Source organism: Cygnus atratus, chromosome 10 (genome assembly GCF_013377495.2).
Source record: "Cygnus atratus isolate AKBS03 ecotype Queensland, Australia chromosome 10, CAtr_DNAZoo_HiC_assembly, whole genome shotgun sequence".
NCBI classification, from domain to species: domain Eukaryota; kingdom Metazoa; phylum Chordata; class Aves; order Anseriformes; family Anatidae; genus Cygnus; species Cygnus atratus.
Genome location: NC_066371.1, coordinates 11,837,192 through 11,847,414, shown reverse-complemented (window position 1 = coordinate 11,847,414; position 10,223 = coordinate 11,837,192). Strand labels below are relative to the sequence as shown.

The following is a 10,223-nucleotide window of genomic DNA, read 5'->3' as shown; positions in this document are numbered from 1 at the left end:
TTATTGCCGAGTTACACTGCACTGCCTGATGCCTCTAGGTAAATAGCTGCTGATTTTCAGAGCAGCCTGACTGAGGAGGCACTGCCAGCCCTTTGGTAGGAAAAGAAAGATGATTTTTTTTTTTCACTGGTGCCATAGTCCGGGAGCTTAACATCCACTGGGTTTCTTTCTCTGGAAATGAAACTGCAGCAGTGCAAAGGAAAAAACCTGATAGCAGCCAGTTAATCAGACAGAAGGAATGGGCTGATAGGAGAGAATTTGTTCTTCTTTTAGATCCGTAGAGATGGGAATGGAGATGCAAAGAAGCATGTAACTGGATGGGGGGTTGTGGAAATGCTGTTCTGTACATTGGTTTATAGGCTTTTAATGTCGCTAAGAAAATTATGGACATAACCATGTTACGGTCAAAAAGAAGATTTCTAAATGGAGACAAAAATTGAAACTCAGGAAGGGAACTGCATACCCAGAATAGCAGAACTCGAAGCCATTGTGGCTACACAGAGTAGAAAATAAAATAACTGTAATGTTTGTCAGGTTTATGTGTTTTGTAAGAAGAAACAAAATACTAAAAACATTTTAAGTAAGAATTTAGCTGGCTTAGAAATGCCACAGCCACAGGATATGCGGCTAAAAATGCTCCCAACTCACCAGATTGTTCCCAGCTTTTATTCAGGAATGCAGGGGTTTCATTCAAAATAAATCCCATTCAGATGATTCAGCTTTTTTGCTCTCCTGACCTACACGGTCAATCCTCAAGAGCTATTGCCACAGGGCTTTGAATTCCTTCGGAGGAAATGCTCTTTCCTCCATCTGGTCACCAATTCCTCCGTGCTCCCAGCCCCTGCTCCTGGATGCCACTTTCTTAGCCTTTGCTCATCCTTTCCAGAGCCTAGAGATGCTGTGGCGACTCCCGGCATGCCTTTAGCAAAGAAATAACAGGAACTTGCTCTGTGCTGAAATGAACCGTGACATGAAAATGCAAGTGAAAAAGCCCCAGTGGCCACGTGGGCAAGAAACAGGCTGGAACCGAAGCTCAGGGTCTGAGGGCACTTCCCAGCTCCCCGACATGACCACGCACCCAGGCTGGAGGGGAGCTGGGCACATACCTCTTCCCACCACCCTTACGCCTGCACCAGGAATGAAAACAGAGCACACACAGGGAAAAAAGAGCTGTGGCCTGCCCTGGTCTGAGTTACTTAGGACAAGCATTGAGGGAAAACCCTGAAGAGCCTCCATCCTGCTGTCCAGATGTAGTCCCAGCAGAGCTGGGTGGTTTATTGCTCAGGACACCAAGGGAGACCGTAGTTCTGACTGCTGTGACTTCATCAGTCGGTACAAGCCCCTGCAGATCTCTTGGCCTTTGTCCCTCATTGCTGAACCAAGATGATGATGGAGCTTTCCTACCAGTTGGAGAGGTTAATTCATTGAGCTGCAGGGCTCATGTGCCAATAGCGCAAATTAAGACAACATATGTAGGTTTGCGTATTCCAATAAATTCTGCATTTGCTTCAGCCCCATACCTAATGCACAGTTATGCCACAAAAAAAAAATGCATGAAAATGTATTCCTAAGCAGCACTTATTGCAAATGAATTACCAAAATATGAAGGAAAGTATGCATCACTTTTCTGACAAACAGAGGCAATGACTCTGAGACACATGGAATTCTCCTGTCATGGGCATGAGGCATTTGTCCGTAACGTGGCCCAAAGATGCTGCTGCTTCTTGGATGTCCACTCCTCAGCATACATCTGGAGGTGACTCTTCTCTCCCATTCCCCTGCTGCCCCAGCTGTGACTTGTTCTGACCCATATGATGAAAGTACGTGCCAGAGGCAGACAGCCCAAAGTGTCCATCCGTCCGTGGGTGTTGTGGTGATGGTGGGACAGATGGCCGCAGGGGGAGCAGGAAGGATGGGCCACCTCGCAGGGCCTTGTCCTCAGCATGAGGCACACATCCTGGCTCAGGCCAGGCACCACGCATCCTCATTCCCAGCGTGGTCTGAGTCACCAGAGTGTAGCCTTTTGGGTTCAGCTGTGAGGGTTCTCATGAATTTGGAGGTAAGAACTTGGGAAGATCTGCAATACTGTCACCAGTATAATTACCCATCTGCAGCTGCCCATAAACATGCAGCTTATTTGCTACTGAACATAGTGGTTAGTTCCAGAGCAGCAGTACATCATTGAAAATGAACAGGAATTAGGATCCTTCAAAAAAGTGAAATTTCTTCTACTTCTGTCCACAAAAAATGATGAAGAAATGTAGTATCTTCCAAGTAACACCCCATGTGGCACTCTTCCAAACCTCTTTCCATATGCTCCTAAGTGTTGAAAGCCCAAATGTTCCATGTTGTGCTGCCAAATTTTCTGGCTTGCTCCCAACAGCTCTTACAATACAGTTGGATATTGTCTAGTATGAAAAAAAAATTACCTCAGATTGATAATTAAAAATATATTTGATCATCATATAGATATGAATGGCCAAGGGGTTCTGTGCTGAATGAATCATTCACGTTGACAGATTTTGAAGCAGCAGAAGGATATACTTCTAATCTTACTGAAATTGCCCCAGAAATCCCAGTTTGTTGCAGAACATATTGCTGGAGAACCTTGAAACTGGGGGGCAAAAGTGGAAATAGAAGAGCCACATCAGAGACCTGCATGAAGAGGGAGGCCTTGGACTCAGGCTGATATCACTGGCTTGGTGTCACCTTGTCACATTTCAGACTGAGCCCCACAACATCAAAGGCTGGAAGTTTGTCCTTGTTTTAAACTGAGGCATAGATGCTGCTGTAACCCTGTGACTGCAGGAGCTCAGGAGCTGGGTACGGGTCTCGGGATGGGACTGAGGACATGTGCCTTGCCCAGCGTGTCTCATAAAGGCATCATGGCACAGGTGTGGCTCAAGCGCTAAATGTTACGGCTTTCCCTCTGCTGTCGTCTTCCTCAAACCGTTCCAAGGTTTGGGAATGAAGGTGTTTAATGCAGGTGTCTTCATACAAGAGCCGAGTGCTTCCTTTCTGCCTGGAAGGGTAGCATCTCCAAACCTTAGATTTCTACAAAGGGAAACTGCTGTAACTCCAGAGAAGATTCAGTAATGTACTTGGAAGAGTCAACAAATACAATCAATACAGGTGCTGGTGTCAAAGCAGACTGCTGGGAACTAGAAGATTCCTACGTAGAGGAGTTCAGGGAGCCCTGCGGATAGGTCTGCATAGGGGATCTGCACTGATATTCCCAGCCCACAGCCACTGCAGATGCTTGGGACTCCAAAGCACAAACAAAACCAAGAGAAACAAACAAGAGAATCAAAGGCTGTAGCCACGATATTACAAATATCTTGTGCCGAGGGAAGCAGGCCGAGGGCTGGGGGAAGAACACTGAGATACGGTAGCTTTGGATGTTATTACCAGCACATGCTGTAACTTTGCAATACGATCAAATAGAAAGGCTGTTAAAGGCCTGGAGGATTGAAGATGTCCATCTCCAAAGCACATGAGGCTCTGGTACCAATCTTTTGCTGTCTTGAGATACAATATTGTATGAAATACTTCAGGTGCTTATGGATGTTCTATCCTCTTTTTTACTGTATTGCTTCTCATTTGACATCCTCTTTCCCAAAATGTGCTTCTGGGTTAATCGTTGTATGCATCAGTTCAGCCTAGGAGGAAAACCAATGAGCGTGTTTTCCTGTGCTAGGAGCTGTAACGTAATTTGTAGCAGATACCGTAAAAATCAAATAACTGAGAGGGAACAATTATGAACCAGATGCAAACAGTAGTGAACATGGTGTTTACTACAGAATAAGTTACATGTGAATAAGTTACATGTGAATTTGTGGTATTGAGTTGCAACACTGAGCACAACAGGGCCTTATTTTTTTGTCTGCTTGGTGCTACCGCAGTGTATGTACACGAGAATAGTGCTAGGAGTCAGCTGTGTGCTTGGTGGAAGGTTGTTGTAGGACATTATGCAGTATCCTGTACTAGGAATGCAGAATAACTGCTAGAGTTCCCCTGGTTGTTCCATACTATAATGCTGACTATTCCTCTGATATGCACTTCGCTCGACGGATATTCTTCTCTTTCTCCAGTACTACTTCTGATTTACATCAGGGCGAGCAAGAGGAGAATCAGGCCTCCAGTTAAATAACTAATGCAGCTGTTTTGCTGAACCAGCTTCCTGGCTGGGAATGAATCCAGTCAGCTGTGGATAACAAAACCCAGTAATAGAGATTTCAAAGATTTCATACATTAATTTTTTTTTAATATTTGCAGAGTTACTTTTCTTACAAAATCTGTTAGGCAGATGTTAGGAAGTAATTACTGTACATGAATCAGAAAGAAAATGCACATCTTACACAGCCTTACGTTGAATGTGTGTGAGTGGCCAGAGTAGAGAAACCAGCGATAAATGAGAAAATATACATATATATATATATATATATAAAAATACATGGGCAGAATCTGCTAGAATTTGCCGTGGTGTTATAAGGAAGAAATAACACAAGGCAAACTCTTCTCATCATCCTTAAGTTCAATGTATACCCAAAACAGTAGGCCTGCTACCGTCTCTAACAACAGCCAAAACTCACGATTTGTGGATGGAAGATGAATTTAGCCCTGGCTAAGCAGGTACAGTTCCTATCAACACCAAAGAGCCTTTCAGCCAATTATACCAGTAATCAATGTGATGGACAGAACTGAAACATTCCTACATGTGCTTTTGTGCTCAGACATCCCAAAGCATCCTTAGATCACTGCACGCATAGATGTAACTAAGAGTGATCATGAGCTAAAACTCTTGCCTTCATGTATAAAATTTTTGTAATTTTACCCCTGAAATATAGCTAAACTTCAAACTGTGGTGGCAGCAGTAATAACACCCAAGACATAAGCATAGAAAGCAAAATTGGAGGGAACACTTTGCCCTGAAGAATGCAGTTGTCCAGACATGTGTCCTGTGATATTGTCCAGGGCACAGTATTCCCTGTACTTGTAAATCTAGGGAATCCTTAATGACTGAAAAGTTGCTGCTTGAGTTGTTCCTGGGGCTCTGACGCTGTATTTTGAGATGAGGTTGGAAATAGTAATTGTATAATTGGGTAAACAAAATTGGGAGCCATTAAGAATGGATTCAGCCCTTGGCTTACCTCCAGTATCGAGCCCTATTTGTCTCTGTCCTGATTTCTCCCTTGCAAAATAAAAATATCCTTCCTTTTGAAACCACTTCGAAATCTCAGGTACAATGCACCAAATTAGAGTTAAATAATATATCTCAATAAGTAATAATAAAAACACCATGTCTTCCATGACATTTTCAACACTAGCAGTTAATGCACTTCATAAACCAGGCTGATATATTTACCCTTACCTTTCAGTGTGGCTGGAGCAGCTAAGGCCAAGTTAGGACATGACTCACCTGTACCACCACAGCTGCCTTACAATGCCTTTTAGGAGCATAACACATACCTCTATGTTGTGCTGATACTCACGCATAAAATCAATTGCATTCAAAAAATAAATTTCATATCAATTATTATGGCCCTGTAAAATTCCATCTCAGCATTTACAAATCTATAAACACTACAAAAAGAAATGTTACAAAAGAAGACTTAAAATCGCAAACCCGCCAGGACATTTAATATTTCAAATATAAATTACAACATAAAGCCTAACTTTGAAAAATGCTATGAAAGCACCAGGGTTGGGTGCTTTTTTAAAACAACATTTGTCATAAAAAAGATCTTGAACATTTGGGTTGCCAAGGCAGAAACAAGCACCACAGACACATTTACCCTTATGGGGATTCATCAAGGTTGTGCAGTGCAGCTGTTGTCTTAGTAAAAGAAAGTATCGGCCCCTGGCTGGAAGAAACAGAAACATAATTATGTTATGATGAGCTGGAAAACATGCAAAGAAAAATTGGAATGCAAAGCATGATAAATGATGCTTTGTCAATTGCAAAGCAGCAAGAAAACCAGGCAGCACAATAATAACTCTTCTCCAGTCAGTGCTTCCAGTTCGGCTACCAAAATAAAGCACCCCTCTAACCATGACAGAATAGCTGTAGCTTTTTGCTGTATTATTTTGTCCTGATACAATGATGTTGGGTTTGTAAAGTGGATTATGCAGCCATCGTTTGTCATAGAAATGTGAAAAGGAATGGGCAGGTACTTCTCAAAATTGAGAATGTAATTCAAGCAGTAGAAAAATTATAAGATTATTTTACAGCTGATTTTTAGGCATATTAAAATTCAAAGTTAAGAGTATTTTCCTTTAGGACACCTTTTAATTATATTTTCTGTCATAAAACCCTGGTCCTATAGAGGTGACCAACACTGTATCAGCAGTAACATGGCTACATGCAGTAAAATAGGAAATGCCATCCCGTAGCAGACTCATTAATCTCTCTGTCCTCGCCGTGACAAGGACAGGATTTCCCTTCAAGTGTTGCAGCAGTGTGCTTGTCTAGGGTATTAGACACTGGAGTTTATTCTCATGATGTGTGTAAGTCCAGAGGGAAAATGACTAATTGTGTTTCTTTACAGGAAACTTTTATTTAGAAACCACCACCGGGCCAGAGAGATAAAAAGGGACATATGTTTTAAGAAAACCCTCTAATGATAAGGCGAAAAATTGATAAAAAAAACAAACAAACAAACAAAAAAAAACTTTTAAAACTCACCCACACTCATTAGGGAGCCGGATTTGTTAGGGTTAGCGTGTCCAGGGGCTCCAGAGGAGCTGTTGCTGTGCCCTCTAGTGCCGGCGAGCTGCACTCCCCGCTGCAATGCCTGCACAGCCCCGGGCTTCAGCACCGGGAAATCTGAGCAGCGAGCTCTTTTATGCAGCACCACCCCGGCCCTCTGCCTTGGTGGGATACTGCTGAGGTTACACGATTCCAGAATTGAAAACACAAGCAAAAAAAAAAAAAAACCCACACTCATATTTATCCTCAAGCAGAGAGTTGCTAGAATAACTCTAGCAATTTCCCCTCTGCAGACAAAACTTTAGGGTGAGTTTCAGCCATTCATTTTGAATTTGCTACCTTTGGAGGATGCTTGTTAATTTTTTTCTTACTAAGAATGTCTCAGAATCTGGTATTAATATTCTTGGTGGGTTTTGTTTGTTTGTTTTTTAATTAAAAAATCGACAAATCAACCACCAAACAGAACACGTATCACTTCTGTAATTAAAAGCAACCAGCTCTGAAATTAGCTTCTACGTAGGATGGGTCATTCTCTATACATCAGTTTAAAGGACTGAAACCTATATTCAAGCAGTGTATTTTTAAGTGGATATTTTTGGTCCTGTCAAATTAGTAGCACAGGCAGGTAGCACAATCACTTCACTCATATAGCTACTGTTTGCAGTCACCAATTTATAAGTGATTTCTAATGACAGCAGGATTTGCAGTATTTTTATTACCTTTATTACCTACAAAAAATTAGTGCTATCTTTATCGCTAATTATTTTAATTTACATGATAAAAATACTTTATTACTTCACTGCAGTTTGCATCTAGAGGTATTAAATCACTTGCAGCTTCCTCTAATAATTGTATTCCCTCTGTGATTAGAGAAAATGAAAACAGAAAAAGAAATTACTGATAAGCAACAAACTGATGGAAACCTGCAAACTGTCTCTGTGGTACTCACATATTCTCGTGCTAACCCTTCAACCTTCCTCCATCTCACTTAGCAATAGTTTGGGAAGAGGTACATGACACTGTAGAATTGCAGACCAATGCCAGGCTCGTTATAATTTCTGCTGATATCATTAAGCTCAACTTGATCAATAAAGCACTGTCCTTTAACATTTTCTTCCTCGGTCTGGTTCGCCCAACGCCAAGTTTAGTTTTTGCCTTCAATGCATTAAAATAGATATTTTATAGGAAAACAGAAAGAGTTTATCTCAATGCCCACTCCTGGACATGTCTTACTCAGGATACCAACAGGCAAGCCAAGGCAGATCACACCAGTAGGTAAAGATGAATGACTGGACCAGATCTGGCTAGGGATAAATAAAACAAGTAGCCAAAGAGAAGGGCAAAATGAAAAGAATGACTCTACACTGACAGCTTTAGTGACATTGGGTTCTTTGCTTTTCACTTGATTTGAACTCCTCCTCTTCATGCTTCATCTCTCCCTGTTTCCCATGTGCTCTCTCTTGTGCTGTCTGCTGCTCTCCAGCTGCTCCCTGCCTACTGTAAATTCAAGCATTTTTCTGTTGGAGGAGATTCTTCCACAAACACTTACTACTTAGGTATTTTGTCATTGCATCTTCCCGTACTATTTTTTTCTTCCTTTTCATCATCAAAAGTTCTCCTTGAGGTACTGGTGAGCAGAATCACACGTGGTATAGCACCCACACTCCATCAAATCCCCTTCCCAAACAATACTCCTTCACAATTTAGGAGTGTGATATTGTCAACCAGAGCAGAGGGAACTCATAAAGTCTATTTACCTCTGCATGCCAACAAGATATGACCCATTAAAAATTCATTTTGTGAATGAAAGCCTAATGACAAATAAAATTCTCTCTCATTCCCCTGCCCCACAATCAGAATTAAATTCCAGCCCTCCATGATGTCTCCCATCCATCCAGTGTTCCCCTTTCTTCTGTCTCCCCTTGTCATAAAAACTTTTCATGACAGTTTTTTTTCCTGTCTTTCCATAAACTGATTCTTTTCCTAAAATTTGCCTCATTTGAAGGCCTAACCTTTTTCTTTGCACTCCTTAGACATCAATGGAGATGCTTAAATTAAGCAGGGTTCAGTCTTTAATAAAGCAAACACGTTTCTCTTCAAAGTGTGATTACTGAGTTAGTGTAAAGATTCACCAAGTGTGTTTCTATTTTTTATTAAGAAGTCGGTTTAGCTTAAACTGTATTTCCAAAATGTATTTCATTCCACAGAGACAAGAGAAGATGTTACAATCTCTTAAATACTGCACGCTCACACATCCCTTTGATTTCTCACCAGGACCCCAGTATGTAATAAATGCTCTGCTCAAGCCCCATGTATTGTTTTGACATCTGCTAGGTGAATCCTTCAGACCCAATCCAGTTTTCTCAGGTGGATTTTCATTCACAGCTTAAACTCCCCATGAATAGAATGCAACTAGTCATCGCTTGCATCTCATTCATTTTTACGGTGTTATCACAAGACGGGAGGGAGGTGTGTGCTATCCATGCAAAGAAATGCCCCCAAATTCCTGTGGGCTCAAGAAGGATGGAGAGAAGGAACGGATGGGTTGGTTCATGCTCCACTCGTCCACTCCTGTATGACAGTGAGACCCTGGGCCTGGCAGAGAGCTCAGGCTGGACCACAGCCCTGCTGCCATTACGCAGAGGTTGGCTGCATGGCAAGCGGGTCACGCATCCGGGCTGACCAGGGCAGGCTCTCAAAGGCAGGATCCTGTCCTTGTGTCCCAGCAAAGGTCATTTGCTTTCAGATGCTATTTTTATCTTGAATTATGGGCAGAGATTTTTCCTCGTCTCCCCCACCTCTCTGTGGCCCTGGGAACTCGGATATTCCCAGCACCACAGTGGGAGAGGAGCCTGCCCCTCGATTCAGGTTTCACGGACTGCTGTAGGGAAGCGTGAAGTGTTCCTGGCTGATAAACTGTGCGAGCTGGGGAAGAGGGGTCTTCTTTCTTCTCTTTTTAATCCAGTTATTATCTGATATGCCTCCTTTAAATAAACAGACATGCCCTTGATTCTCCCAGCTCCGGAGCTGACTGGCGATAGCTCTTTAATACCACCCACCCCTGCTCAGCCGATAGCTGGCCTAGCAAATTATACACCTCCAAGTACAGCTCCCAGGGCTCTGGCCAAGACCCCATCTGACCTAAATCTTGCTCATTATAAGCAGCCATAAACGTTTCTTGTTAAACAATAGCACTTACAGGAATATGTAATTTTTCTTTTGCAGTTTATAACTAAAGCCCCCTCTAGGGCATTTAATATAAATGACACTGAAAGAGGAAAAAATCTGCTTTTGATTTCCTTTTTATTTTTTTGTATGGTCATCTCAGAGGTTTTGCATTTGTTATTATTATTGTTCGCATATATTTCTTTCTTTCCTTCAGCCTTTGTTCAGAGGTTTGGACTTATTGAGCACATTGCCTAGCTTTAAGAAATATTGCAAAGAGCTGCCTCTTCTTAAAAAGCCCTGAGACCTGTAATTATATGTAGGCATCTAAAAATTAAAGTTTATATTA

The 10,223-nt window shown here is 42.0% G+C and overlaps 1 long non-coding RNA gene across 1 annotated transcript; it reads right to left on the bottom strand.

Annotated features, from left to right (window-relative positions):
- Positions 1-926: 926 nt before the first annotated feature.
- On the bottom strand, positions 927-6,814 carry LOC118248024 (uncharacterized). Its single transcript, XR_004778650.2, has 3 exons — positions 6,686-6,814; positions 5,796-5,864; positions 927-4,204 (listed from the first exon to the last, which is right to left on the bottom strand). It is a non-coding gene; the product is annotated as an uncharacterized LOC118248024 (long non-coding RNA).
- Between the last annotated feature and the right edge of the window lie 3,409 nt (positions 6,815-10,223).